The 14,875-nt window shown below is 35.1% G+C and overlaps 1 protein-coding gene and 1 pseudogene across 2 annotated transcripts in view; one reads left to right on the top strand and one right to left on the bottom strand.

Annotated features, from left to right (window-relative positions):
* Nucleotides 1-14,875, bottom strand: part of FCHSD2 (FCH and double SH3 domains 2) — a 285,200-nt gene that overhangs the window by 253,741 nt on the left and 16,584 nt on the right. The gene's annotated exons all lie outside the window — the stretch shown is intronic.
* On the top strand, nt 5,693-5,806 carry LOC122484628 (annotated as a pseudogene).

Genomic DNA, 14,875 nt, shown 5'->3' with positions numbered 1-14,875 from the left:
AGTTAAGGGTCTGAATTTTTATCTCGGCTCAGATCATGATCTCATTGCTCATGAGATCAAGCCCTGCAAAGGACTCTGCACTGACAGCGCAGAGCCTGCTTGGGATTTTCTCTCTCCCTCTCTCTCTGCTCCTTCCCTGCTCATGCACAAGCATGGCTCGCTCACTCTCAAAATACATAAATAAACTTAAAAAAAAAAAAAACAAAAAAAACCTTCCTAGACCTGATTAAGGGCATCTATTAAAACTCTACAGATAAAACATGTGCAGTCTCAATGATTTTGACCTAAGATTAGGAAGAAAGCAAAGAGATAGAAAGTAAGGATGTCCACTCTCATCACTTCCATTCACTAACTGGTACAATATGAAAGGGCAAGAAAAGGAATGAGGCATAAGAATTGGAAAGGAAAAAGTCAAACTATCTTTTTTTTAGATGACATGATTGTGTACAGAGAAAAAGAAATTTTTTTTACAGGGAAAATATTAAGAAATCCACAGAAAAGCTACTAAATTAGTAAATTTAGCTAGGTCACAGGATATAACCTAATATTCAATATTCACTTCCATATCAGCAATGAACAGTAAGAAAATGAATTTTTTCAATGGTCTATTTACAACAGCATCAAAAAATAAAATAAAATGTTTATGGATAAATTTAACAAATGACATGGAATACCAAGACACTGAAAAATGCAAAACACTGTGAAGGAACATTAAATATATTAAATAATAAATAAATGGAAAGATATCCTACGTTCATGGACTGAAAGACTTTTATGTTATTAAAATGACAGTTCTACTGGAACTGAAAAAGAGTCAATACAGTCACAATTAAAATCCTAGCAGGCCTTTTGAAGAAATTGACAAGTTAATAGTTAATAAGCTTTCTATTGAAAACAAAAAATCTAAAATAGCTAAAACACCTCTGAAAAAGAACAAGATGGGAAGATTTACATTACTTAATTTCAAGACTTACAATAAGACTATAGTTATCAAAACAGTGTGGTAGTGGCATGAAGATAAACAAATAGCTCAATGAATCAAAATAGTATCCATGAAAACACACACACACCCCAAGTGATTTTCAACAAAGATGCAAAAGCTAATTCAATGCAGCAAAGATAAGTTTTTCAACAAATGGTGATGGAACAATGAACTTGAAATGGATCGTGACACTAAATGTTAAGCAGGGCACAAAAAAGCAAAGAAAAATTTGATGAAGCAGATTTCACCCAAATTTGAACCTTTTATTCTTTGAAAGACACAAGTTAAGAAAATGACAAAGCAAGCCACACACTAGGAAGGAGAAAAAATTATCTTATAAAGGGCTCGCATAAATAACTTTTACAGTTCAACATTAAGAAGTCAAACAATCCAATTTTTATTTTATTTTTAAAAAAAAAATTTTTTTTAACGTTTATTTTTGAGATAGAGAGAGACAGAGCATGAACGGGGGAAGGTCAGAGAGAGGGAGACACAGAATCTGAAACAGGCTCCAGGCTCTGAGCTGTCAGCACAGAGCCCGACACGGGGCTGGAACTCACAAAGCGCGAGATCATGACCTGAGCCGAAGTCGGCCGCTTAACCGACTGAGCCACCCAGGCGCCCCCAAACAATCCAATTTTTAAATATGGGCAAAAGATGTGAACTGGCATTTCACAAAAGAAACTATCTAAATGGTCAACAATAATGAAAAGATGTTTAACATCACTAGTCATTAACGAAATGCAAATTAAAATGACATACCACCAAACACCCCACTAGAATTACTGAAGTTAAGAACGCTAACAATATCAAGTGTTTATGAGGATATGGTACAACTGGAATGCTCATATACTGCTGACAGGAATACCAAATGGTACAGCTACTCTGAAAACATTTTGGCTGTTTCTTATCAAGTGAATACACATGTATTAAATAAAGGACCCAGCAATCACACTCTTAGGTATTTACTGAAGAGAAATGAAAACAGGTCCATTCAAAGGCTTGTACACAAATATCACAGCAGCCAAAAATGCAAACAGTTTGTAACAGCTAAAAACTGGAAACAATGAAATGCCCATCCACTGGTGAATGGATAAACAAACTGCAATATACCCTTACTATGGAAAACTACTTAGCAATAAAAAATGAATAAAATATTAAGATATGCAACAATATGAATCTCAAAAAACACTGCACTGAACACAAATTACACTGAATAAAATATGTTAAACACAAAAGTACCTACAGTATGATTCCATGTATAAGGAATTCTAGGAAAGACACAGATATAATGACAGAAAGAAGATCACTAGCTGTCTGCAGCTGGGGCATCAAAGGGCACAAGAAAATATTTTAAGCTGATGGAAATGTTCCGTATCTTGAGCGTGGTGGTGATAATTTAATTACATACAATTACTAAAAAAATCAAACTATGTACGCTTGAAAATGATTTTTATTGCAGGCAAATCATACCTCAATAAAGTTGAAAGTAAATAAAACATAAAAGTGGAAAATAAATAAAAATTAAGTAACACCACTTCAGAATCTGCAAAAGACTGACATAAAAAATTTTTGGTTTATCATTTCTGAAAAGTCAAAGTGCTTCCATTGTTACAAGATTTGATTTCGAGTTAGTTTAGGATCATTGCCTGAACCTCTATGCTGGACCAAGTATCTGTCTGCTATATTCCCAAAGCATGTATCTGTCGTACTGCTAACTACATTACAGTGAAAATATCTCTGTATAATGCTAAGTGAAATACAACACTCAGAGATAGACAAACACCATATGATTTTCACTCACATGTGGAATTTAAGAAAGAAAACAAATGAGCAAAGGAAAAAAAGAGAGAGAGACAAACCAAGAAACAGACGCTTAACTAGAGAGAACAAACTGATGGTTACCAGAGGGAAGGTGGGTGGGGGAATAGGTGAAACAGGTGAAGGTGATTAAGAAAGGAGTGTACTTGTACACTGGGTAATGTATGGAAATGTTGAATCTATATTACACTATACTAATAGCATATGTTTTATATATTAATATATGATACTGTACTATATACTATCAGACAATTCTGTATACCTAAAACTAATACAACACTGTATGTTAACTTTATTGGAATTAAAATTAAAAAATAAATAAAATAGGGAATACATACGCAGAAAAAAAATACCTGCATTTGTGTCTATCTCTCTTACATATCTTTGTACCTCCAAGCATTAAGTTTGATGCCTGGTACACAGATGCTCAATTAAACTGAAATGAATCTATATAGAACTTACACATAAACTACAGATACATACACTTTTCAAGAAAAAAGTTAAGATATGCCAGAAAAGAAAAAAGGGCTTGTTAACATCAGCTTTCTTTACATTACTTTAGAGTGTACACAAATTTATTTTAGAGATTCATAAAATCTAATTATAACAAGCCATATTAATTTGACATGATATTCCTCTAAGAATCCCACAAATCAAGCAAATCCTCCTCCAGAGGTCTGTAAAAGCCTTTAAAAGTTCCCCTCATTAAAGTATCCTTTAGTTTTGTAATATCTGAAACAAGGTGCCAAATGTTCCAGTAAATACTACCAGTGCAAGTGCTAAGGCAAAAAGTATCAAGAAATGTTTTCTGTTACACAGCTTCAGAGGACCCAACAGTCACACTTTCCCACTATGCACAGAGCTCATCTTAAATGTAGGCTAGACTATGGGGCATCTGACTGGCTTAGTCCATGGAATGTGAGATTCTTGATCTTGGGGTTGTGAGTTCGAGCCCCATGTTGGGTGTAGAGATTACATAAAAAATGAAAATAAATGCAGGCTGTAATATAAGCACTAGTAGCTGCACTGTAATTCCAGTGCAGGTCAGTTGGCCTGCCATTTGGCATTAGTGAAAAACCCTCTGCACACTTTATACCTAGTACAATTAAATAACACACAACATGACACCATTTCACTCTACGTCTCCTAATCAGAAAAGACTGTACAAACTTACTAATGTAAGGCAAGAGAGTTGCAGTACTAAATGGTGAAATTCTAATATAGTTTAATTACATTTCACAGAATACATTCATTTAAAAGCAGGCCAGCAATGGACTGAGCCACAGAGACTGACATGCAGCAACAATAATCCCTGTTAAGTAAAGCATTTCAAGATCTTCAGAGTCCTTTCCCATCTTATCCCCTCTGCCCTTCACAACAACCCTGTGAAGCCAGAAAAGGCTATTTCCACCCCATAAATGAGGCAAGTTACAGACGAGAGCAATTTAAAAACACACACAATTGCTAGTAAGTAGTTCTGGTTAGGTCGGGGGAGAAACTGGGGAAAGAATCTAGAACCAATTTTATTTAAGACATTTTCCATGATAAATAATATGAAACCTGGTGATAAAAATGAAGCCAAGGATAAAGAGAATAAGGAAAATGAAACAAATAATCAATTTTACATTATTTCCATATTTTATTGCCTTCCCTTCCACTGTCTACAGTACACCCTCATATAAGACATCACCATATGCCTCACTAATCTCACTTCCCTAGAGAAGATCTCAGAAACAAAAATACAGTAGGGAAGTGGAAAGAGAATAGGTTAGGAGTCAGAGATCCTGAAATCCTGGCTTTGGATAAGTATCTTCATCTCTTTGAGCAACAATTTTTACATCTGCAAATCACATATATCTTACTAGGTTGTTTTGAAGATTAAGTGAAATAAATGGATATAGAAGCACTTTGGGAAATGTAAAGAACTCAGCTAATGCTTATTATTAGGCTACAAATATGTGGTACAAAAATTCATAATAGGTGTCTTACAGAATTGTGTTAATAAATCCAAATTATTTTAATTATTTATAAGTTTTACACAATCATATATACAATCACTTTAAAAAATATTTGTTGAGGGGCACCTGGGTGGCTCAGTAGGTTGGTGTCTGACATCAGGTCAGGTCCTGATCTTGTGGTTTGTGGGTACGAGCCCCGCATCGGGGTCTCTACTATCAGTGCAGAGCCTGTCTCAGATTTTCTGTCTCACTCTCTCTCTGTCCCTCCTTCTGTCTCTCTCACTCTCAAAATTAAACATAAGATTTTTTTTTAATTAAAAATTTTTGTTGACTGAATAGACTATTCCAGAATTAACAATAATTTTTAAATCTGTTAAGTCCAAATGAAGAAAATGCACTGTATTACAGAACTCTAAAATCTGACAAAGTATTTGGTAAAATAAGTACCTGTAAAGTTAGCTGGTAAAAGTAAGGCTTCGATCTTCACAGGATTCTCTACAAGCTAATATTTGCATCCAAACATTTCCAGAACTACTTAAAAATCATAAAATCAGAGAAATGAGAAACTTTAGACATCACGGAGAGAACACCTTTGATTCACAGAAAAAGTGACTGAGGCAAGAAAGAATTTTATACAATTTTCAAATTTCCCTTACTGGAGCTGGGAGTGTGTGGAAGAGAAGAACATCAAAAACAAAATGAAGCAAGAATTTCTTCCAGTTAGGGTCTTAAATCTGCATTCCCCTCATCAAAAAATCCTTGAGTACAGTAACAAGAAAACAGCTATAGGAAATTACTGAATTTCTGCAGAATTAAAAAATTTATGGCTAGAATACTACAATTCCAATCATAACACTGCCTAAGAATTTCTTACAGCAACAATAATCTTACAGGATTAATAAACATATTTATTTATAAATAAATATTGTGGATCACTTCTCAGGCTTTTGGCTGAAATCAAGTGTAGAATCTGTTCTTATCAATTTAATAAGTACTGTGGAAAATTTAAAAACTACCACTGGATATCCAGAACTCTGAACTTCTTATAGCCTAGTTCATAGATCTATTACTATTTACTGGAAAATCTGTATTTTTTTTTTTTTTTTTTTAAGTAGGCTTCACGCCTAGTGTGGATTCCAATGCTGGGCCTGAACTCATGACCCGGAGATCGAGAACTGGGCTAAGATCAAGAGTTGGACACTTAACTGACTGAACCACCCAGGCACCACTGGAAAATCTGTGTTCTTTTTTTTTTTTAATTTTTTTATTTATTATTTTTGAGAGAGTGAGTGGGGAAGGGGCGGGGGGGGGGGGGGGGCGGGCAGTGCAGATAGAGGATCCAAAGCAGGCTCTGTACTGACAGCAGAGAGCCCGATGCAAGGCTTGAATTCATGAATCGTGAAATCACAACCTGGGCTGAAGTTGGACACTTACCCGACTGAGCCACCCAGGCGCCCCTGGAAAAGCTGTATTCTTAAAAGTGCTTTGTAGGGGCGCCTGGGTGGCGCAGTCGGTTAAGCGTCCGACTTCAGCCAGGTCACGATCTCGCAGTCCGTGAGTTCGAGCCCCGCGTCGGGCTCTGGGCTGATGGCTCAGAGCCTGGAGCCTGTTTCCGATTCTGTGTCTCCCTCTCTCTCTGACCCTCCCCCGTTCATGCTCTGCCTCTCTCTGTCCCAAAAATAAATAAACGTTGAAAAAAAAAAAAGTGCTTTGTAATATTTCCCTAAAATTAAAACTTTATATATTTGAATACACACCTAATTTAAATCTAAAAAGTTTACTTTGATCAACATTTGCTTTACACATGTCACATAAAACTGATAGAGCAAAGACGCAAACTGAGAGTGGTGTCTCCAGACACCACTTTTTAAGATAAGTAAGAAAGCAACAGTGATCATCTCTGGATGACAGGACCACGGAGTGATTTTAACTTTCTGTGAACATTTTTCAACATGGAAGTACAACTAAAAATATAAACCCACATCCATGTAGTTACCACAAATGTTAAACTTACATTTTATTTGCTTCAAATGTATTTCGGGGAAATGTAATTGCACAATATACTAAAGTCTACCAGTTCTAGAACTGATCCACCTTCTCTTCTAAGAGACGACCAATACCATGTGCTTCCTACCCAAGTTTTTATACTTTAAATATACAGATTTCTACCAACAGTACATAGTATTTTGTCATTCTGCGACTTGGGTCTTTCCGGTAAATGTTAAGACTATGAGATCCACCCAAGAGATATATTTCTTTCAATTGTTGCATTATATTTCATCATACATTTATACCACCATTCATTTATTCAGCCATCTCCCTAAAAAGCACTTTAAATTGTTACCCATTTTTTGCAATTATATAACAATTTGTTCGGTCTTTTTATATAATATGCATATAATAAAATGCATAAATTTTATATATGTATTATGTGACTTGTGACAAACATATACACCTGTGTAATCCAAATGCCTATCAAGATAGAGAATGACAGCATCATCCCAGAAAGTTCCTTCATGCCCTTCCTGGACAATTCCCTCTCATAACCTGCAGAGGAAACCACTGTATTGATTTCTTTTCCACCATAAATTAGTTTTGCCTATTTTTTTTTCATATTTATTTTGAGAGTGAGAGACAGCATGAGCTGGGGAGGGGCAGAGAGAGAGAGAGAGAGAGAGAGAGAGAGAGAGGCAGGGAGTGGGGAGAGAGACACGCAGAATCCAAAGCAGGCCCCAGGCTCCGAGCTGTCAGCACAGAGCCCGACGTGGGTCTCAAACTCACAAACGGTAAGATCATGACCTGAGCTGAAGTCAGACGTTTAACCAACTGAGCCACCCAAGTTCCCCAATTTTGCCTATTCTAATACTTAATGTAAATAAAATCATACAGTTTATCTCTTTATGTGGTTTTACTCAGAATGTTTTCCTTGTCCACATTGTTGTGTATATCCATAATTCACTTTTTTATTACTGAGTAATAAAATATGTAAAGCTTTATATATAGCATATATAAAGGTTTTGTCTTTTATTTGGGGGGTGGTGTTTACCTCTTCATTACTGATTCCCATTCACTGCATTGTGATCAGAAAATATGATAATACAATAATGATGTTTGCAAACTTCTATTGAGCCCTTACCACATGGCAAGGCACTGTACTGAACTCTAACCCTCACAATAGCTCTGAGGAGCACACTATTATCATTTCCATTTTACAGATGAGAAACCTGAAGCACAGGAGGTTAGGTGACTCATCTAGGTCATACAGGTAAGGTAGAACCAGAATTTGGCTCCTGAGCCCTCTTAACCATGTACTACATAAAATGTATGGTATCATTTCCATGGAATTTGTTGAGACTTCCTTTATAAATAATTACATAATCTAGTTTTGTAACTGAAAAGTATATTCTCTTTATTAAATACAGAATTCCATATGTATGTAACTAAGCTTATTAATTATGGAATTCAAATCTTGTATATATTTTTATTTGAGATTAAAATCTCCCACTAGGACCACAGATTTGTCAATTTCTCCTTATAATTTTATAATTTGTACTCTTTTATGCTTATGTGATCTTCCAGGTGGATTATTCCATTTATCTTTAAGTATCTTTTTCCCTATTAATAAAAGTTCAATTCTACTTCATCTAATAAGGGAATATCATTTCTCCTTTTAAAAGTATTTTCTTCTTTTTAAAGATTTTTTTTTTAAGGCAATCTCTACAACCCATGTAGAGCTCAAACCTACAACCCTGAGATCAAGAGTCGCACGCCCTACTGATTGAGCCAGTCAGGCGCCCCTCTTTTTAGAAGTATTTTCTAACATATTTTACTGCTTTATTTTCAACTTTCAGTATCATTAGGTTTTTTACACATCATTAGGTTTTTTACATACTTGGTACATAAGAATAGATCAACCTAGATATTAAATTTTTACATTAAAAAGAAGCAAAATTAAAAAACAAACAAGCTGGGGAGGAGGAGAATATTTGAAATTAACAAAGCAAACAGCCTAAAATATTAAAAAAAAAAAACAAAAAACCTCTCAATATTCACACAGATAATTCAACTATGGACATGCAATGGGCTGAATGTTGGTGTCCTTCCAAAATTCATACATTGGAATCTTAATGTCCAATTGATAGTATTAGTAGGGGGCCTTTGGAAGGCACTTAAGTCATGAGGATGGAACCCTTCACATAAATGCAAACTAGTGCCCATATAAAAGAGGTTCCAGAGAGATCCCTAACCCTTTCAGCCATTTGAGAACACAGCAAGAATGTACCAGCTATGACCAAGAAAAGGACCCTCAAGAGAGAACACAACCATGCCGCAACCTTGATCTTGGGACTTCTCAGCCTCCAGAACTATGAGCAATAAATTTCTATTGTTTATAGCTACCCAGTCTGTGGAAATTTGTTATAGCAGCTCAAATGGATGAGGATGGGACAAATGATTAACAAAACATGCAAAATAATGTAAAATAGTCAAACAAGAAAAAAATCCAACCTTGCTAATAACCAAAGAAATCCAGATTTAAACAGTAATGCTATTGCCTATTAGAATGCCCAATATTAGAACAATACTAGAATAATGATACCGCATGCTGTGGCCATGTCTGGAAATAAGTACCTACACAGGGCAGGGGTATGCAATATGGCAGCAAGTGTAAACAACCATTTAAACAGTATATAATGTTTGACCCATCAACTCTACTTCTCAAAATGTATCCTAAAAAGATAGTTACACAAATAAGAACATCAACCAGCATGTTACACTAAAAATTAGGTACTATAATGTAGTATAAACTCTTTAGATAAACAAAGGAAAATAAAACTTGAGCTTAACAACAATGGAGACTTTATTTTAAAATTTACTAAAAATTGATATGGTTAACGTCTCAATCGATAACAAATATTCCTTCAGCATCTACGTACCAGTCTATGAAATATACAAAGAGAAAAGACAGTCTTGCTCTCAAAAAACTCACAGTCTGGAAGGGAAAGTGTACACACACACATACACACACAATATACAATACAATGAATGGTCTAACAGGACATTACAGGAGCACATAGAGTGAAAAACACAGGCTCCCCACAAAAGCTAAACTGGCACCTCCCCAAGCCAGTGTGTTGTTGTTATTCCATGTCTGTTTAGAAAATAGGCAGAATGCTGCCAAAAGGAGGGAGGGCAATGAATAAGCTGCAGAGCTCAGCACACACACATGCACCAAGAAAATTCTCCATTTCTCCTTTTTTTCCTCACATTTTTCCCAGAAGGAAGTTCTGGTAAATGCAATTTTCCCATTTCATACTTCAAGTACTGTTCTGTTATGCCCCACTTAAGCTAGGTAGTTTATTATTTCAACTCTGCACAGAGGAAGGATAACAAAAAAGGAATAAGAGAATAAAGGAGGAATAAAGAGAATAAAGAGGAATAAAGAGAATAAAGAGGAATAAAGTATTCTAAACATAAAATTTTAATAAAATATTTAAAAATGTAAAAATGTGATCTTGGACAAGTTAGTGAATCTCTTTGGGCTTAGGTTCCCTCACCTATATGAAGTGAATACCTACCTCTCAAGTGCTGAGATTTTTTTTTTTAACTTGCTTATTTTGAGAGAGAGAGATGGGGGGTGGGGGGCAGGCAGAGAGATAGAGGGAGAGAGAGAATCCCAAGCAGGCTCCACACTGTCAGCACAGAGCCCAACGAGGGGCTCAATCTCATGAACCATGAAATCATGACCTGAGTTAAAATCAAGAGTCAGACAGTTAACTGACTAAGCCACCCAGGCGCCCCTCAAGTTGCTCTGATTTAAATGAAATAATAGATGTTTAAGCACTTTATAAACAGAAAACCAACTTGTAAAGCTTAAAACAATAAAGTCTTAACAATTAACAATTAAGGACCAGGAAATGTCTGTATCTTTAGATACCCTGTGTGGGTGTGTGGATGGGTGTGATGTACAAAAATATTCACTGCAGCATTAACTAAAATAAAATTTTGGAAACAAATATTGAACAATGGGTTAGATAAGTACTGGGTAAGCAAAAAATAAAACAACACTGTAAACAATAGTTATTATAACAGTGGTCCTCAAGCTTTAACATACATGAGAATCACCAAAAAGGACTTGTTAAATCACGGATTTCTAGGTCCCACTCCCAGAATGTATGATTCAGCAGGTTTGTGATAAAGCCCAAGAAACTGCACTTTTAACAAATTCCCAGTTGGTACTACTAATCCAGGCAACACACTTTGAAAATCAAAATATTATAAAACTACTCATCTGTCCTTATCTCACCAAAAACAAAAGAATAAGTTATATATTTATATATGTAGTTTTTTAATTATGCACATAAAAAGGGAGAAAAACACCTAATAACAAACCAAACCACCACTGTCTTATCTGCCCAATACAGATGCATTAAAAGTAAAATAAACTTGAGGGGCGCCCTGTGTCTCCCTCTCTCTCTGCCCCTCACCTGCTCGCACTCTGTCTCTCTCTCTCTCTCTCTCAAAAATATTTTTTTAAGTGAAATAAACTTGAAAAATTATTTCACTGACATTTTCAACTACAAAGACTCCACTGTTAATTTTTCAAGGTTGATTACCCAATTGATTATTTTATATATCTTGGAAATCCACCTCTCCTGCAGTATCTATTATCCAAGGAAATATTTCCTGGAATGCCTCAGTTAAGGAAGAAAGCCTGAAATGCCTATTAAACTGGTAACTCTTAGAACAGCAGTTCTCATCCTTACTTACAAATGAGAATTACCAACTATGCTTTTAAAAATGCATGTGCGCAGGCCTCTCTCTCCAAATCTACCAGCTCTGAATCTCAAGAGAAGGACTAAGCATCTGCCGTGTTGTAAAGTACACAGGTGACTCTTATTTCTACAATGCATTTCTTGGCATCTACCTTTAATTAAAGCTATGTTTAATTCTGAGAATTCAAAATATTTCAAAGAAGACAATGTTATAACATTGTGATGGCAATATTCAGGAATCTGAAAAAGCTCTATCATCTTCCTCATCACATAACCATCCTTTCCTCTCCCACCCACTTTCCAACATCACAAAAGTTGGGGAATATCACCTCTCAGACTGATCAAATGCAGTCTAAATAAAGCTGCTTTTTCTCTAGTAAATGTATGTGCTGACCAACTGAGTTATTTTAATTGGGCATTTTTGAACTTCTTTGCCTTTCGCTCTTGATACACTACAAATAAAAAGAAATAATGTCCTCAAACTGAGTTACCTGGAAAGAGATAATTTTATCACAGAGAAACTGAAGTCAAGTTTGTCATAATAGGCCTTAAGATAAAGAGAGTCACAAGACATCTTCCAAAGCTTTTTATCATAACATCCTTCAAAGAGTATTTAGGTCAAGTTAGTAAACATTTCATGATGATAGAAGATTACTATGTCCTTTCATTTTTCAAAAGTATTGAGATCATGGCACACACGCGCACACACACACACACACAAAAGACCTGGGGGAGATAAAAGACCTAAAGCCGTATTATCAAGTAAAAAAAATTACAGGGCGCCTGGGTGGCTCAGTTGGTTAAGCGTCCAGCTCAGGTCTGATCTCACTGTTGGTGAGTTTGAGCCCCTCATGAGGCACTGTGCTGACAGCTCTGAGCCTGGAGCCTGCTTCAGATTCTGTGTCTCCCTCTCTCTCTGACCCTCTCCTGCTCACACTCTGTGTCTCTGTCTCTCAAAAACAAATAAACATTAAAAAAATATTTTTAAAAAGATTAGTCGGTATTCATCAAGTTGCCAAAATCATCTTGTCAGGAGATCTGTGTAATCAAGTTCACCTTTGAACACCATGACTTTAAAAGTTTTCATCTATGATATATCAAGTTTAAGACCCAAATAAGGATGCCAAGTTTTCTTTGCCAGGAAAAAAAGTCAGAGACATTTATTAGTCAGATAATCTTTTATTAAAGTGGAACACACATTCCTTCGAGATCCTGGCAGAAAACATATCAAACATTTTAATCAAATGAAAATTTTTGCTATTTCTATAGAATGCACGTAAAAGTTAACACATAATTTTTTACTACATTACTTGTCTTTAAAAATCTTTACTGCAAGAAACATCTTATTCTTTATCCTTGAATTACACTGTACATTTAAAAGATACATCATAAAACTTTCACAGCCTTCTGCCTGGCAGAGTTACATAAAAATAAACTCTGAGGTCTTTTTTCTTGCTTTCTCTTTCTTTACAATGTTACTGATGTATAACATACAGGAGGTTTGAAGAGTTTTAATATATGTGTACTAATATATCAAGACTAGACAAAAGACCCCACACTGACAAAACATGCATTGTCAAATCCATTTTTTAAATTTTAACAAAGTATTATAATTTGTTACTATTATTCTTTATATTGTTATAAACTACTTAACTCTGAAAATCTGGTATTTTCCTGCAAGTAAATTTAGGATTATTATTCTCTTCAGAAAAATATCTGTCCTCATCTATATAGCTACACAAAATGAAGCAATGTAATTCGCTAACAGCAGTTTATTTTTTAGGTAAGAAACATTTCAATAACTTTTGTAACTTACTGATTTCAAACATGTCAAGAATTATTTTTTATTACAGTGAGTTTACTAACTAATATAAAGTATTTTCATTCACCCAAAATAAGCTGATTCTAAGCTATTTGTGGAGTATATTTTATTTTAGGTACACAGCCAAAAAGTTAAAAATAAACATAGTTAGGTGGTCAGAATAGCAAGACAAGCTATTCAGAAACTATTACATCCTTCATTCAGTTATCACAAAACTGCCTGATCTTAATTTACATTTAAAAAAAGACAGAAAAGGCATTTTTGACTATGGAAGTATCTCAAAATATAACCTAAACCTGATATAATTATCAGAAGAGCTAAGAGATTCCCTAGAAGTTCAGTGTTTCACACAATCCTTCAACAAGCCTGGATCTGAAAAAAACATGAAACTCCAGATCACATATCTTCTTCCACTCCTACACTAATCAGCCAGACTCAAAGATGTGCAAGGCATTGAATCTTACACCCCTTCTTTGGTATCTATTCTAAGTAGTAGTTCTTGAAACAAGATACCATACTCCGACCACAATGCCTGGACATGGTAGGCACTGAAAATAGTGTACCCCCAATTATTTAAAATAATCCTAAGTGAAAAACATCTGTTTTCTAACTTTCAAAAAAACTGAGTCCAGCTATAAAAACCAGGGAAAAGATGGTCCTATGTTCCGTGGATTCCTACCAAGATCTAATAAAGGCTAAGAAAATATACATAGAAATACTGTGAAAATTTCACTCAATTTCAACTGTTATTATCAAACGCCTTTAAAAACAGTTTTCAATGAGAGAAAGAACTTAAATTTTAAAAGTCAGGGATATACCCAGGTTCAAATGTAGTTCTTCCATTTCTTAGTTCTGATCGTGGGCAAGACACTTAACCACTACGAGCCTCAGTTTCCTCATCTATAAAATGGGAATAATAATAACAACAATTGTAATTATAGAATACATTGCTGCTGGGAGGCTCTGAGATATAATTAATGTTCAACAAGTGTGGACAAGGATGTGGAGAAATCAAACCCTCACAGATTGCTGGTGAGAATGAAAAATGGTATAGTCCCTTTGGAAAACAGTCTGGCAGTTCCTTGAATAAACACAGACTTAATATATTACTCAGCAATTCCACTCCTAGGCATATACCCAATAAAAATGAAAACATATGTACATTAAAAAATTTGTACATGAATGTTCATAAAAGAGTTATTCATAACAGCCAAAGTGAAACAACCCAAATGTCCATCAACTGATGAATGGGTTAATAAAATGTGGTATATCTAAGTACTGGAATATTATTTAGCAATAAAAAGGAATAAAGTACTGATAGATGTTACAACACTGAAGAACCTTGAAAAAATTATGCTAAGTAAAAGAAGCCAACTGCTTCCATTTACATGAAATATCCAAAACAAGTAAATCTATGGAAAGCAATTAGTGGTTGCCTAAGGCTGGGCAAATGCGGGGAAGGGGAAGGGTAATGGCTAAAGGGTATGGGGTTTCTTTTTGTGGTAATGAAAATGTCCTA

This window comes from Prionailurus bengalensis, chromosome D1 (genome assembly GCF_016509475.1).
Source record: "Prionailurus bengalensis isolate Pbe53 chromosome D1, Fcat_Pben_1.1_paternal_pri, whole genome shotgun sequence".
Taxonomy (NCBI): domain Eukaryota; kingdom Metazoa; phylum Chordata; class Mammalia; order Carnivora; family Felidae; genus Prionailurus; species Prionailurus bengalensis.
This window is presented reverse-complemented; position numbering and strand designations above follow the sequence as displayed.